This window comes from Tinamus guttatus, unplaced genomic scaffold, assembly GCF_059628265.1.
Source record: "Tinamus guttatus ecotype Peru unplaced genomic scaffold, ASM5962826v1 Tinamus_guttatus_pri_ptg000056l, whole genome shotgun sequence".
NCBI classification, from domain to species: Eukaryota; Metazoa; Chordata; class Aves; order Tinamiformes; family Tinamidae; genus Tinamus; species Tinamus guttatus.
Genome location: NW_028288590.1, coordinates 1217129 through 1232605, shown reverse-complemented (window position 1 = coordinate 1232605; position 15477 = coordinate 1217129). Strand labels below are relative to the sequence as shown.

At 46.4% G+C, this 15477-nt stretch overlaps 1 protein-coding gene and 1 long non-coding RNA gene across 4 annotated transcripts in view; both read right to left on the bottom strand.

The window, feature by feature from the left end:
- The window catches only part of LOC148595817 (uncharacterized), a 297456-nt gene that overhangs the window by 23650 nt on the left and 258329 nt on the right, over positions 1 to 15477 (bottom strand). The window lies entirely within an intron of this gene.
- Positions 1 to 15477, bottom strand: part of RGS20 (regulator of G protein signaling 20) — a 37137-nt gene that overhangs the window by 19724 nt on the left and 1936 nt on the right. The window contains exon 1 of one of the 3 annotated variants that reach the window (XM_088540167.1): positions 1721 to 1827. The exons of 1 other annotated variant lie outside the window; for it this stretch is intronic. The gene's annotated coding sequence lies outside the window, so the exon portion shown is untranslated. Of the gene's footprint in view, positions 1 to 991; positions 1058 to 1720; positions 1828 to 15477 lie in introns of those variants that run through there. One more of the 3 variants, XM_088540168.1, reaches the window with a different exon arrangement.

Below are 15477 nucleotides of genomic sequence, written 5' to 3'. Positions count from 1 at the left end.
GTGAGTGAATGTTAGTAAGTGCCTACACTTTTGGCTAATCAACGTGAGACCTAGGATCCAAGAGCTGCAGAAATCTCATACTGTGGAAGTTCTTTATGATACCTCAAACGGAACCCACAAAAATCACTAGTCATTCTGAAAAACGCGCATGCTGTTCTCTCAAGGGATAGAGGCAAGTCAGGGCAAGGCTCTGGGGAGATATAACCATGATTAATGATTTCAGAGTCAGAGTAAAGACTTCAAAATTGATATTGATGGGGGTAAGTAGGTAGGTAGGAAAATCAAGGATGAAAAAATAAGTCTTTTTACAGAATTTAATAGCAAGTAGTGCTAGTACAACATCAGTTGTCTTGACCATGCTCTTAGCTTAGAGAGACGCTGCTGAGCGTAACCTGCCCTGACTGGGACACTCCCACAGGGTTTTGGTGTGTGATGAATGAAGTAGCGGTTCCTGCTCTGGGGCTCTGCAGCCCGGCCGGAGCGGGGCTGCCGCCGCGGCCACTGCCCTGCTGAGGGCTGGACCTGACGCTGCTGGCTTGGGCACACGCTGAGCACAGCCCGTGCAAGGAGCCTCCTCGCCATTTGTCCTGTGTCAACGGCATTGTACAAAGTATTTTTATCTTAGGTTTTTCAACTGCAAAAATGAAATATCGGAGCGGTTGCATCACGTTATCTCAGTACTAAATCGCGGCACCTCCTCCCGGCAGCGACAAGGATAATGTCCTTGTTACTGAACTCGCCGCCGTTGTGCCCGATGGCTCCCTGCTTCTCCTAAGCCCCGTAACGCCAATAGGGACCTATCTCAGGACGGGGTCTCCCTGCGGGCTGGGGCAGGAGGGCAGCGGCCCCAGGGCCCGGGCGCTGCCCCTTCCCCCGCCCCGCACCCCGCGGCGGGGGCGGCGAGTCCCGGTGGCGCCGAGGCCGGCGCGTGCGGCGGGGGGGGGGAACGGGGCCGGTGCCGGTGCCGCTCCGGCGGCCGCGCGGTACTTACGGCGTCCTTGGCCGCTTCCCCTGCGTTAGCGCCGGGCCGGGCGCCCGGGCGCGGCGGCTCCTCCGCCCCGCGCATGCGGGACCGCGTGGGGGGCGACCGCGGCTCGGGGGGGTCGCTCGAGGTGTGTGTGTGTCTGTGTAGGGTGTGCGTGTGTGTATGGGGTGTGTGTGTATGGGGTGCGCGTATGGGGTGTGTGTGTATAGGGTGTGTGTTGTGTGTGTGTGTGTATAGGGTGTGTGTATGGTGTGTGTGTATGGTGTGTGTGTGTGGTGTGTGTGTGCGTGTGTGTGTGTGTACGGGGTGTGTGTGTGTACGGGGTGTGTAGGGTGTGTGTGTGGTGCGTGCGCGTGTGCGCGCCCGGCCGGAGGGCGGGACGGGCTCGGGGAGGCGGCGGTGCCGCCGCGGCCCCGCTTCTCTCCGCCGCCCTCCGCGCTGGCGGCTTCCGCGGCTGCGGGGGCGCGCGGGTCCCCCCCGCTCCCCCATCTCCCGGGGCGGCTCCGGCCGCCTCCCCGCTCGCTCCGGGCGCGGGGCCGGCCCGGCCGCCGCCGCCTCTGGGGCGGCTCTACGGGGGGTGCGCGGAGCGCGGCGGGCTCTGGGCTGCCCCGGGGGACCCAGGCATGGGCTGGGGCTGGGGCGGGGGCCGTGGGCGGAGGGCGATTCCCGCTGCGGGGGAGGAGGATGAGGAGAAGGCTGAGGAGGAGGAGGAGGGTGGGAGGAAGCGGTACTCACGGCGCGGCGCTGCGCGGCTCCGAGGCTCCCCGGGCGTCTCCGGCGCGGCGGGGCCGGGGGCAGCGCCCATCGCGCCCGCAGCAGGGCGGCCAGCGGGCAGGGGGCGGCCCCGGCGCCCGGCCCGGCCAGCAGCGCCGCCGCCTCCGCCAGGCCGCCCCCGCCGCGGCCCGGGCCGGGCGCCGGGACGAAGCGCGGGCCGGGACGAGGAGCGCGGAGCTGCGGCCGCAGGAAGGGGCTGGCGAGCAGCGCTGGCCAAGGCAGCTTGAGAGAGACACAGAGCGGCGTTACCGGCGGGCTCGGCCCCTCGGAGCGGCCGCGGGTGTCCCCGACCCCCCGCCCGGCGCCGCGGGCCGCCCCTGTCCGTGGTGCTGGACGGCCCTGCCCGCCCGCCGCTCCCGGAGCCCTTCCCGGGGTTCCGGAGCGAGGGGCCCTCCCTCTCCCTCTCCTCTTATGCGGGCTCCAGCCTCCATCGCGCTCCCGCAGCCCTTCCCCAAGCGGCCCTGACCTGCAGCCCTTCTGCTCGCTCCGGCGGGGAGCACCCTACATGAGCGCAGGGCGAGCGCAGCCCCTCCCGGGCCAGGCGCCTTCCCCGGCCGCGGCTGAGGGGCCGCTAGGCCAGGGAACGGGCTCAGACGCCGCCAAGACGCGGGGGACGGGGCTGAGGTGCCGCTAGGACCGGGGGACGGAGCTGAGGCGCCCCCAGGACCGGGGAAGCCGCTTGGCGGGGCAGGGGCCCGCGGCCGGGCTGCCCTGCGGTTCCTCACGCGCTGGGGGCTGTGGCTTGGCAGCCCGTGGGCTTGAGCAGAGAGGTGAGCGAGGGGGCCGCATCCCCAGGGGAGAGGAGCAAACAGAAAGGTGGGTTCCCCTCCCTTCTTCTCCTTCATCCCTGTATTAGCATTTCTCCTGTCTGGTGGCCCTTTTGGGGGTGGTATAAACTATATGACTGGATGGTAAATATTTCAGTCACCAAGGCCTGCTCAGGACCTCTGGAGAAACTGCAGGCTTGACGAGTAGGATGGAATGGTGCTGCCTCGCCCCTTGGGCAAGGAAAGGGGAGAGGTGCTCAGCAAGTGCACCGTGGTGTTTATTTTCTTCACATGCGTTGGGATCAAGTGAAAACACAAGACAACTAAGGCTGCCAGCCTCCGAATCCAGGTCCCTCTGCTGGGGAGGGCCGTCACTGAGCAGGGGGATCCTCCTAAGCCTCCTCCAAGTTTAAAAGCCCAGGCAAAACACACAGCCTGCAGGTGGTTGTGCTCTTGCTCCACCCTTCACATTTCTCCTAAGAGATGCTATGATCAAATGAGACCTTACTCAACATGGCTATTTTTTTTTGCAATGTGAATAATGCAGAGTCCTGCATAAAAAGATCTGCTCCTCCTTCTCCCTAGTGCGTGCCCTGTTCGATGCCCAAAGCCACCTGCACTGAGCATCGTGCAGGGCCGGGCCCCTGTGCGCAGCTCTGCCTGGGTACTTGTGTGTTCACACTCTTGCTTAAGGGCAGAGCCACCTCACCCTTTGCCCGCGGAGCTGCTTGCGAGCCCAAGTCCTGCCCGCACTAGTGGAACACCCACCTTGCCCCTGTTTTCTCTGATTGCAGGCTGAGAGCCAGCTGCATAAAACCAGACTGCACAAGCAAGGCCTTGCCCTTCCTTTACATGGGGTTTAATGGTGTTGATAGTTTTATCAGGTAACTAACCTGCTTCCAAGCTTCCCGCTCACTTCCCTTGGTCGGTAGTGAGTTTCTTGACTCTCAAACAGAGCTGATTGATAGTGAATTAGGGAGCAATCTGAACATAAAGTAAGGAGCCATTTTTGGTTGTTTTCACTAACCTGAAAGTGTGCTCCTTACAAGTCATTTTATGCGGGACTCTTTCGGGAGAGGAGATATTTTTAGAATGAGAATGACTTTCCAGAGACTTTAGTTGAACTTATATATATGTATTTTCAATACCAGCAGTGTTCTAGTACATGCTGTATTTTGTTCTTTAGTGAAGCCTTAAAATGTAAACATATTTTTAAAATGTTTTCTTTTTTTTCAATATGTGTAAACATTTTTTAAAAAACGTATTTTAAGTACATTTAAAATGTATATTTAAGTAGCCATATTGTGAAGTCAATATAATGCAATATAATGCAATTTTGGGTGACAGCCTTCCTGAAGAGGACAGCCTTTTCTTTTAAATATTTGTATTCTTTCAACCCTGGTTACCCACAGGTGTAAGTAACTTTTCTTAATAGAACTATTAGCAATTGATTTCAAACAGAAGATCCTCAAACAGAAGGTTCAAGGCAGATGGAAGGCAGAATAAACCAGAGTCTTCATACATGTAAAACTAACCACAGAGCGGTGTGGAGCAGTCTGCTTACCCTGCATGTAGGGAATATGTTTTAGTACTTGGTTTTTCATGAACATGGATAACCGTGCATTAATTCTCTGGTAAATATTTATTTCTGTAAGTCCAAGGCTATGTCACTTACATTGTCAAAACGTAATGTTTCTGTAAATATAAATGAAATGAAATATATGCAAAGCTTAAAGCATGAGGCTGTTCTTTGTCCTTTGCCTGAGTATGAAGCTTCCCATGCTAAAAATTGTCTCCTTAAATTAGGAGTGAAAAAGTCATTGTAATTGTTAGGCTTGGCTCACCACTCGGTGCAGTCAGAACTGCTGACCATTTCTCACTCTGCTTCGCACTTTGAGAATTATTACAAGCCCATAATGCTGCTCTCTAGGGCCATATATTTTCCCAGGGTCAGTCCATACACATTCTGCAAAACTACCAGCTTGTGCTTCTGTGCCTTCCACGACGGTGCAACGATACAGCACTGTGCCTTTGCCAAAAGAGCAGATCAGCATGGGGAGATGTGGATCTATATGCTGCTTACATCTGAAGCATCATTTCAGAGTGCTGAAACACATTTCTCCATATACATCACTTTGGAAACCAAAGAGCCAATTGACAGCTGGTGTGAACCTCCAGATCTACTGAGTTCTCCAAGTATTTATATCAGCCAGCATCTACTCTGAAGTCTTTCCAAGTCTGGAAATTAGCCTCTGCTGTCTCCACTCACAACCCTGTTTTCTTTCTCCTCCTACATATCACGTCTCTTTTACTTTGAAGGGAGAGGAGGAAGAGGAAGTTTAAAGAAAAAACAGTCTTTGAGCTGGAATGAGATATGAGGAATAAGGAGGTGTTTTCCAGTGACAGGTTGAAGGCAGGTTTCAGAGCATCAGGGGCCACTCAGGACGACGCTGCCCCACATCCTGGCCCTGACGCAGCTGAGGCTTCACCACGCGAGTGCCTCGATGTCCCCAAGCCCTCTCACTGGGGCCTGTGGCACAACCTCCTGTGCCCAAAACCCTCTCAGAGGTCCTGCCAGATTGACAGAAGACCCAGGAAGCAGCTTGGGCAAAGGCTGCCTCCTCAGAAACTGCACTGCGACATATGCAAAAAGGGGGAAAATATCTGATGGAGTGGGGCTGCATTAAGACACTCTGCCATTCATTTTATTTGCCTAGCTGGAGACCCATTGTACTCTGGCTGATGCTATTGCCTTGTATTTGTCAATAAATAGTTAAATATGCAATGCCAATTGCATTTTTTTAATCAGAACTCTATTTTTTTAAAAAAAATCAATAGAACTCTAATTATCTTTTTTTTTCTTTTTTTTTCTTTGAATTATTTGGAACCAATAAAACGCTTAGTTTTGGTCTTTCCCTCCCTCCTTTCCTCCGTTCTTTCTTTCTTTCTTTCTTTCTTTCTTTCTTTCTTTCTTTCTTTCTTTCTTTCTTTCTTTCTTTCTTTCTTTCTTTCTTTCTTTCTTTCTTTCTTTCCTCCTTTCTTTCCTCCTTTCTTTCCTCCTTTCTTTCCTCCTTTCTTTCCTCCTTTCTTTCCTTCTTTCCTCCTTTCTTTCTTTCTTTCCTCCTTTCTTTCTTTCTTTCCTCCTTTCTTTCCTTCTTTCCTCCTTTCTTTCCTTCTTTCTTTCCTTCTTTCTTTCCCTCTTTCTTTCTTTCTTTCTTTCTTTCTTTCTTTCTTTCTTTCTTTCTTTCTTTCTTTCTTTCTTTCTTTCTTTCTTTCTTTCTTTCTTTCTTTCTTTCTTTCTTTCTTTCTTTCTTTCTTTCCCTCCCTCTTTCCCTCTTTCCCTCTTTCTTTCCCTCTTTCTTTCTTTCCCTCTTTCTTTCCCTCTTTCTTTCCCTCTTTCTTTCTCTCCCTCTTTCTTTCCTCTTTCTTTCTGTCTTTCTTTCTTTCCTTCCCTCTTTCTTTCTTTCTTTCCTTCCCTCTTTCTTTCCCTCTTTCTTTCTCGCTTTCTTTCTCCCTATCTCGTTTCTCTCTCTCTTGCTCGCTTTCTTCTCTCTCTCCCCTCCATGAAGGCAATATTCTGTTACTTTAATGACATTAGAAAACTTACAGCAAGAATGTGGGCGAAAAGCAGTCCAGGGAAAGATAATCTGCGTACAAAGATCTGTGAGTTTGCCGACCCTGGGGTGACAGCCGCTAAGTAACCCTGCTGACCAGCTCCCAGCAGGTGTCACTGTGTCCCTGCGATTTGAACGGGGAACCTGTTCGGCAAAGGATTAATAACCTTATGTGCTAAAGCAATAGAGCCCCACGGCTCCCATTCCTGCCCTTTCTACCATTAATCCTCTGCCCACAATGGAAATTATATGAGATGATAAAGCAGAAACTACTTTCCTCTTTTCATGATTAGTGAAGGAAAAAGAAATCTTCACAGTGTCAACGTTATGCAAGAGAGATGTATCCAATCTGACCTGCAGGGATATTCCTGATGTTGTGGGTCATGGCATAACTTAATTATTTTTCAGGATCCTTACTGCCCAGGTAAGAAATAACTATGGTCAAATTCAATACGGCTCCCAAACGGACATGAATGCAATTTTTAGATCCAGGAAGTACTTTGTGGTTATATTCCAGAACTGATTCAGAAAGAAAGATTAATTAATCAGTGTTCCCGAGCAGCCTGGCTTTTCAGCACCATGAATGGGGAGTGCAATGCTGGTTGCAGATGTGGCTGCACAGGCTGCTGAGGGGTCACTGGGACTCCTGCCATTGACTTGACTGTAGGCAGAGTCAGGTTTTTGACTTCAGGAAATCTGGAAGAATCTGAGGAATTATGCAGCCATGCTAAAAGGTTGCAGGAAGAAATAAAATTCACTCACAGGATGTGACAGAGAACGTGGGAAGGCATCGCAGCTAAAATGCACGATGTTACGATCTCTTTGGAAAGGAAGAACAAAAGCATAAAGAGCAGACAGCGAGAGAGCACTGAACGGTGAGATTAAAAAGAAACACATAAGAAATGAGAATATTCCAGGCTGATAAATGCTATTAGGAAGAGCCTCTCCTGCATTTGGCTTATTACAGAATAGTCTGAAGTGCAATATTTCTTCAACATATTAAAAAAAGACCTTAGAATGATGATGGGAGGAAGAGGATATAAATAATAAACTCCAATAGCCTCCATGCTCATTTAGGAGTACATTTGCAATCGGTACCAGGTTCCAGGTCTCTTCTGAGGCCAAAGCTACTGAGTTCCAGGTTACGGGCACTGGGGATGAGCCCTTGGTTTTGGGGGAGGCTCGGGACGTGTGGCTGTTCCTGCCGACGCTCGCTCTGGGGACAGACGCTCCGGCCTGCGGCCTAGGCCGCAGCCTCCGCCCGCCCTGGGGCTCTGTGCCATGTTTCCCCGAGTCCTAGGAGTGTCTTAAAAGAGACTGAAATTAGGAGAAGCCTAGTTTTAGATATAGTCCATCCTCATGCGCCATAGATAGATCAAAAGCCATAGATAGATCAGATTAGTGGCAGACCCTGCCAGGTTACCCTCCTGTTTCTAAGGACAATGCCCTTCTTCTGGGCGGCTGAAATGTCCCTCCTACCCTCTTTTCTGCAGCTCATTTCAAACGCTCACTTCAAATTTCAAACTCCAAGTATCCGAGAGCTGACAAGAGAAAGTAGGAATGAAAGTGCCTGTCTGCAATAGCCTGTACTTGCTTCTGTGGTCCGTAACAATTTACACTTTGTGCTCCCGATGATTTGGAAAGGCTGGTAAGAATCCAGTGGAGTTTGGCTTTTCTTTCTCTTTCAGTGTGTCTGCTAATAAGGCACTGTGGTACGGAAGAGAAAGCAGAGCCTTCTTCATGAATCTGAAACAGTTTTACAGTCTCATCTTGCTACTCTTGATCAGGTAAATCATTCAAGCAGATGCTATTCCTGTACTTAAATGATGTGCATGCACTTATCCCAGCAGGGTCTATGTGAGCACAATAGACACAGTACAGCAAGGTAAGCTGGTCCATCATAAAAATAGCAACCATCTTTCAGAATCAAATGTTTCAGTGAACCTGAAGAAATTCAAGTTTGGAGAAACATCCTTGGCATTTAAGAACATGATTCACTTATCAGTCTTCTGACTGGAGAACTATCCAGCTATTCTATGCCAAATCTTCCAGAAGATCTAGGTATAAACTAAACCCCATCCTTTTACTCTCTTATTTAGAACTTATATCATATTTTGCATATGCTGCACTTATGGACACGCAGAATTCCATGCAATTTGGTTCATTAAATAGAGCAAGAATTTGCAACTGAAAACAAACAAACAAACAGACCAAAAGAACAGAGCAAACAAATAAACAGAGCAACTCAGTCCTGATCCAATTTTAGTAGTTGTATGAACCCAAGCACAAGCTCTGAGTACCAAAATCCACAAAAGTTGTGAGTGCCATTCATTAAATTCTCCAGAATTGACTAGGAATCCCTAAAAGGATATTCCCTTCTACAGAGACATCCTGCCCATGAGAATGCTTGTGTTAAGCAGATTAGTTTGGCAATAAAATGTGAAAATCACATTTTACAAAAAACAGCAGTGCAATCCAAGAATACTAATACCTTCTAGTATCCTAATCCTTCTGCCTGCTAATAATTAAATGCCAACTATTTTTCTTATTAGGAACAAATACTTTATCCCATTTCAATCTAAGTCTGTTCTCTGTTCTTGTTCTTGTTACCTGGAAGATATCCGTTAAAAGAAACAGTCCTAAAGTCGATCACACAAGATGTCCCTGGAAATATCACAGCTACTTCCTGAAATCAGGCCTTGTTCACAGGCGGAACTGAAAAGGTAATGAAATAAAATTGAGACCCTCCTTATTCTATATGAATTATTCAGCCTACACCTGGCATCTCCAGACTCTAGAGAATAATTTTCCTCTTTCTTGTGGGTGTAGATAAACACTTGCAACAGCATGCAAGCAAAACTGACGTGATATTTTGTAAGATCATCAGTGGGCAGTTCCTCCCTTGCTGCAGTCTGTTAATGCCTTTAACAGTAGGTATGGAATTTCAGATTAACTTTATTTTGAGAATACTGTAAGTATAATGCTGAGGATGATTAGCCTCCTGGGCTGATTCCAACTAAACTTGGTAGACTAAGATCTCCAAAATAAAGATACCAACATCTAAGTTCCTGCAATTTTCATTAGGCTCAGCGCCCAGTACAGGGAACAGCTATGGAAAAGGCCAGGCTTTCATAGACTGACTGTAGAGGCCAACTGTAGATTAACCAAAATCAATCAGTAACCAGACACAGATCTCCAGGCTTCACCAGTTCGTGCGTTCACATCTTTTGGGTCTGCCTTGGAGTTAAGCTTTATACTTGTGATGAAACACCCTGTTCCTTACAGTCCACGCAGTTGAGGTGCTTACTTTCTCTGTGTGGGCTCTGGGAGATGTGTGGTGGTCTCTCCTCCACAATTCCTGCCCTGGCAGGGCTTTGGCTTTGACCTGCTCTGAGCAGGATGCACATAGCTACTACCTAGCAACCTGGACTGGGATTCTGAAATTAAGATATTTGTAGTAGAATTTATTTCTGTTCTTTTTGCATCTTTCTTTTGATTCAATGAATGAAGATGATTTATAAAGAACAAATAAAAGAGAATGAAAAGGAGTTCTGTTATGACACAGAAGAGGCCGCAACGTGTGGGATTAAGCAGGTTTTAAATGGATGGAAAGCAACATTTCTATCCCTCTTGTGTCTCTGAACTTGTTCTGGAAGTAATTTGCTATGAAAAGCTGTGTATGTGATTCACAACTCCTGCCTCTCTGCACTGCTCATGGGAAGCATTTAGGTGAAATACTGCTTGCAAACAGTAGGATAGTGGAGCACTGGAGCAAGATGCCTAGACTGGGGAATCTGCACGACTGAGATTTCTAAGGGGCAGGGAAGGTGCCCTGTGCCAGGGGGCTCAGGGACAACCGACCCGAGCAGATGGGATCCAGCTCTCACCCACACCTGCCTTCCGTGGTACTGTACCCTACATCATCCGCCTGTCACTGGAAAGATTTGCTGCTTAGGGTGGCGTTGCCCAAATCTGAGACTCAGATGTGACTTATGGCATTTTGGGACTCCTCTGGCACTCAGAAAGCCCTGGGAAATCGGATCTGGAATGTTTCTTGCTTTTTCTTATTTCTTACTCAGTGCCAGTGGACATGAGGTGTATTGGAAATAAAACAGGGTGTGATGGGAGCACACTGTGCTCAGGTGATCTCTGTCAGCCTCTAGGAGGAAAAAACATAGATCAGAGCTACACTAACTACATTATATCTTATCACTCTGGGGTTGGTGTTGCACAAAGGCACCTCATTTTATTTTTGTATTTTATTGGAAATCATTTAGCTTCATCAGTCTAGGTATGAGCCACATACCATGCGGGTGAAGGTTAACTCCTCTTGTGTCACAAGTGCTGAAAATAGCTGCTTTCTTGAGAAGACGCTTCCATGGTTTTCCAGAAAGGAAGATACTGGGCTATCTTCCCCAGTATCCCTTATCTAAACTGTTCGTTCTTGCTTGTGAAAGGCTATCTTACATTAATAGATTGATATTAGATATCATATTAATCTCATATATTTATAAATCCTATCTTAATTTTCCATATCTTAAATCAGTTGATTTAGAATCTAGGTTGAGTGGGAAATTTATTATGGCATTTATTAATGACTTTTTATTCCACTTATGAAAGGTCTCCTTGTATTAATGAAAAGAAAGTCTCAACAATTCAGGCCAGGCTAGATTTTTTAGCCGAAAATTTTCTGTAATTAGGATAAAAACGTGTTTTTATTTATTTATTTATTTTCTCATTAAATTCCTCCTCTGATAGTGATATCCTAATCAGCCCAAGATTCTGCATTTTTTCTTTTCAAAGGTGCACAGTTAAGAAGGAAGTTTTAGGACTATTTCAAAGCTAAAATACAGAAATCACTAAATCGGAAAAACACATGATTGCAAATTAATACAAATTATCCAAGGACTAGAATAATTGAATTCATTAATTCACCTATTAATGTTTAATACATTATTATTTTGGCAACTTTTGCACATGAATGCCCTCTGCTTGTTGTCTGTCCGGCTGCTATTGGTTCATGGACAACCCTGAACGACGTACGTATCTGTTCTCTGAACTGTGTTCCTGGATGCGAACTGTGTTTCTGCATTTCTTAGGCCATGCAGTTATGGAACATTTTTAGAAAGATACTGTGATGAGCTCTCTCTGCCTCACAGAAACAGTGTGGTTGGGGTTGACAGGGAGCTCTGGAGGTTGTCTGGTCCCACATAATGCTCAAAGCAGAGTCACCTAACCCTTTGCTCAGGATCTTGTTCTGATGGGTCTTGAGTATTCCCAAGGATCTGCACAACCTTTCTGGGCAACCTGTTCCAGTGCTCAACCACTCTCACAGCTAAAAGCCTTTTTTCTTCTTGATAGAATCAGTCCTGCATAAGCCACCTTCATCTGTTCTTACATTCATGCACGATGCTAGTGATTAAAACATATTTTTGCTTTTTAAAGGAGCTAAACTTAATGGTTTGAATTATCTGGCACACATTAGTGTACCAAGTACATTCAGATGGGACTTAGGGTAAGAAAATTCCTAAACCAAATATGTGGAAGATCTCTGCAAGGCTACATAAGGTCAGTAAGCAAGTGGGCAGCGTGAGCATGACCCTGTTACACTGTCCTTAGTTTTGCTAGTGGCCCTGAGTGTCTCCTTGAGCACGTCCTTTTGTGCTAGGTCTGCTGAAGTGTGTCCTCAACTTGCAGGGCTCCACGCTGGCTCCCAGGCAAGCCCATGGGTCTGAAGTATGAACCCAGGCTGCCCCCTTCCAGTGTAAGGACAGAGCCCTGTCTCAAATTTATATCCAAATATATAATCCTCCAAATCCCATCACACCTCAAGGAGACCAATACAGGAAGCAGGTCTTAGGATTCATCCCTCCAAGGGAGCTATGGGCTTAATCTGGCATTGCAGAAATATATCAACCTTCATGCGGGAGTCGCTGCCTCCCATTTGCTGCTAGATCCAGATGTCTGGACGCTCTGTCACTAGTGTGTTTGTGGGAAGTATGGGAGATTCACGTCCAGACTGCTGTGAATTTGCATGGATTGATCTGCTAGACTGGTGACCTAAACCACTGGGTTGCCAGTGAAGCTCTGTCACTCTCAGCTTTCCAAAGTGGCATGGTCCCTGGCATGGTCCTGGCTGATCAGACCACGGGAAGGAGGAAAACTTCCCAATCCAGCTAAACGGAGATACATCCCAATGGATTTCAGCCTGGGTCTCACTGAATACCTGATTGAAAGGAAAATGGAAGTAGCTCTTAGGTGGAGGGACAACAACTCACATCTCTGCTTGGGAAGTACTTTAAGCACGGGGTGAAGAGTCACTACCTCCTCTGTAATCCAAGGGATATTAAATTATTATACAACATTATTATACAAAGAATAATTTCAGCCAAAGCAGACACCTGCTGTGCTACTCAAGGATATACCAAAACAAATAGTCAGATTATCCATCCGGGTGTGTGGTTTCAAGTCATCAAAGAGGAAGGTTTTGAACCTGGACCTTCCATGACTTGGATGACAGGAGTGGGTGCTGGGCTATTGAATGTAAAAGAGTCACTCAGCCAGGACCAGAAGGCCTGAGAGAGTTTGAGTCTGAGACTGACAGATGAAAGGAGATGCCTTTCTTGTAGCTGGAAGTTAGCTATTTCTAATATTCTGTTTCTGCTGATGGCCATCTCTCCAGAATAGTGGCTTTCTTAATTCTTATTGCATTGAATTCTTCAATGCAATTCTTATACATTCAGTTCTGCTCACACGTTACACAAACTCCCAGTCCTCAGCTCCTATCTGTAGATTCTAGCAGGCAACAAGTCTCCTAACCTCAGCTAGGTGCTGAGGTTGCTTTCATGCTGGTCAGCGGGGTGACCATCCTGTTGTGGATCATGCTGTTTGTGTCCAAGTCTTTTAGATATGAGAATATTTATTTAATAGAGCTATTAGAATGTTTATTCTATATTCCAGCCCTGTATCTTCCACTTTCACATTTGTATTCCATTCCACCTCACACATTCAATAGGTACTTTAACTGACTGATAGATTCATGCCCTGATGAATGTATATCTCTCAAGGCCCTTGCCAAAGTTACACATGCTATTGCAACAGAGTGTTGAAAGGGAGCACTCTGACATGCAAAACAGCTAGCACAGTCCTTATCAAAGCACAAGTTACCCTAGTACATGTTACTGACCTTGGCCTGGAGTTAACCTAAAACAACTGCCTCCGCTGCCCCAGAATATTTCCTAAATTCTGAAGGCAGCCACTAGTGAGACTAGATCTCACTTGGAGGGATTCCCTTGAGGGCAGCAGGACCCGCCCGCAGCTTCGCCCGAGCCAGGCTGAGCGGCCCCAGCCCTCCTGGCGGGTCTGCCTGGGAGCCAGGCCCCAAGGGACATTGCCGGTCACAGAAGCTGCTGGGACTGGTAAAGTCTTTAAAATTACGCAGGAGAAGCCCTTTCTTAACTAGTAAAAGCACTTAGGGACAAGATATATCCTTGTAATAGATACATGGTCAAGAAAAAATTTAAGAGCACAGAAGACTATGGAGAAATAATGTTTTTCAGCTTGTCCTAGATTGTCCTAGGGATTACTTTGCTTACCTTTAAAATCAACTGCATATTATTTTACCTCATTATCTTGATTTAATCTGTAATTATGCTATAAAAATAGCCACTCTTTTCCCTATTTAAATATATATTGGGCTATCAAAGAAGTTGTCATTAAAACTCATGATTTGGTGGCAATACCAGTAATTCTTCCATTTCTCACAAAGAAATCCGGTTCCAGTTGAAAAAAAAAATGTTGCTCATGAATAAAACTGAGCATCAAACATATCTTAAATGTTTTATCTGCTCAAAAGAATGCCTATTTTCAAAGAGGCAGAGCACTAGCAGCCAAGACATAAGAATTAGATAAAAAGTGAGCATTAAAGACTATGTTTCATCCTATTTAACCAGGCACAACACCTGTTTAAAGGAACAGCAAGAGTGTATTCCTGGTATAAATTACTGTTTGGTTTGCTCCTGTGACACAACCACAAGCTTTAAAAGACAAACAAATGCTACTGTGACTAAGTATGAAAAACAGACTAAATGGAAACCTACTTGGGAGAGATTATACTGACTGAAGGGGGTGAATAAATTTGCTATTACTAGAACTTGACCTGCTCTTACAGACGATAGTGACGTTATCCACCTTCAGTGGGACTGTTAACAGTCCCAGTAATTAGCAAGTAACAGCACTTACACTGCACTTGTCACCTGAACATGACCAATCGTGCGGCTGCCTTGTCCTTTGCAAACATCATTTATGAATTTTGACCTTTCTGGAGTCATTTGTGAATGGACCCTATTTCTCCAAACAAGTGACGATGAGTTATGCTTGGTCAAGAGTGGTTTGCACATATCTGATATGCCATTGATGGAATAATGTTTGAAATCCCCAAATTCAGAAAGGATTTCTGTGGAGCTGAAATTTGCTACACGAAGGGAAAACAATGATGCCATGGTTTGTTCCTTAGAGCTGCTTCTCCACATGGACAGTTTCCTTGCAGCCATTCCAGTTTCTGTGCTGTCCTCCACACAGAACTCACATAAGTGGGATTTGGAGGCAGGAAGACAGCGCTGATATACCCAGGTCTCACTTGGGTGCTCACAAGATCTCAGGTTACTGATTGATGTTTAAGAAGGCTTAATAGTTGCTCTCTGCCTTTCCTGGGCGCATGCCTTGTAATATCACATTATGCCTTTCTTTGCCTGTCTGTTACATGACTTGGGGAACAGATGAAAGAAATCTCTCACTAGTAGTTCAGTCTCAGCAGGAGCTGCTCTCCTATCTGCACTTGCCCAGGCATATATTGACTCTAGTTGTATAAAAATGGCATTTCTGTGGACAGTGTTCTCATTCTCTTCTGAAAAAGGCAGCAACGAGCTCTGTTAACATAATTTTAGCCAAATGGGTTAATTAGGAAAATATTAGGTGACCATCTGCAACTTCTCATGATCTTACTGCTCAGTGCAATGTTTCTGGGGCTGTTACTTTGCTTAACTGGCATAAAGTACTTCAGGAGCACAGGAGAATGTGCCCGTGTTTTCTCTGGATTTAATAAGTCCTTGTATTTCTGTGCTGAGATTGGTAAGAAGCAGTTTATTTGCTTTGCTTTTTAACACATTTATGGAACAAGATGCAGAAGGAAAGACTTTTTAAGCTATGCAAATGGAGATTAAACAACTCAAAGATTTCATTTAAATGTCATGAAGAGAATTTTAAAAGGATTTTAAACTTTGCCTACCACTTACATTTTTTTCTTGTACTTTAGTTGCTCTTTGAAAGCCTCTTTAAG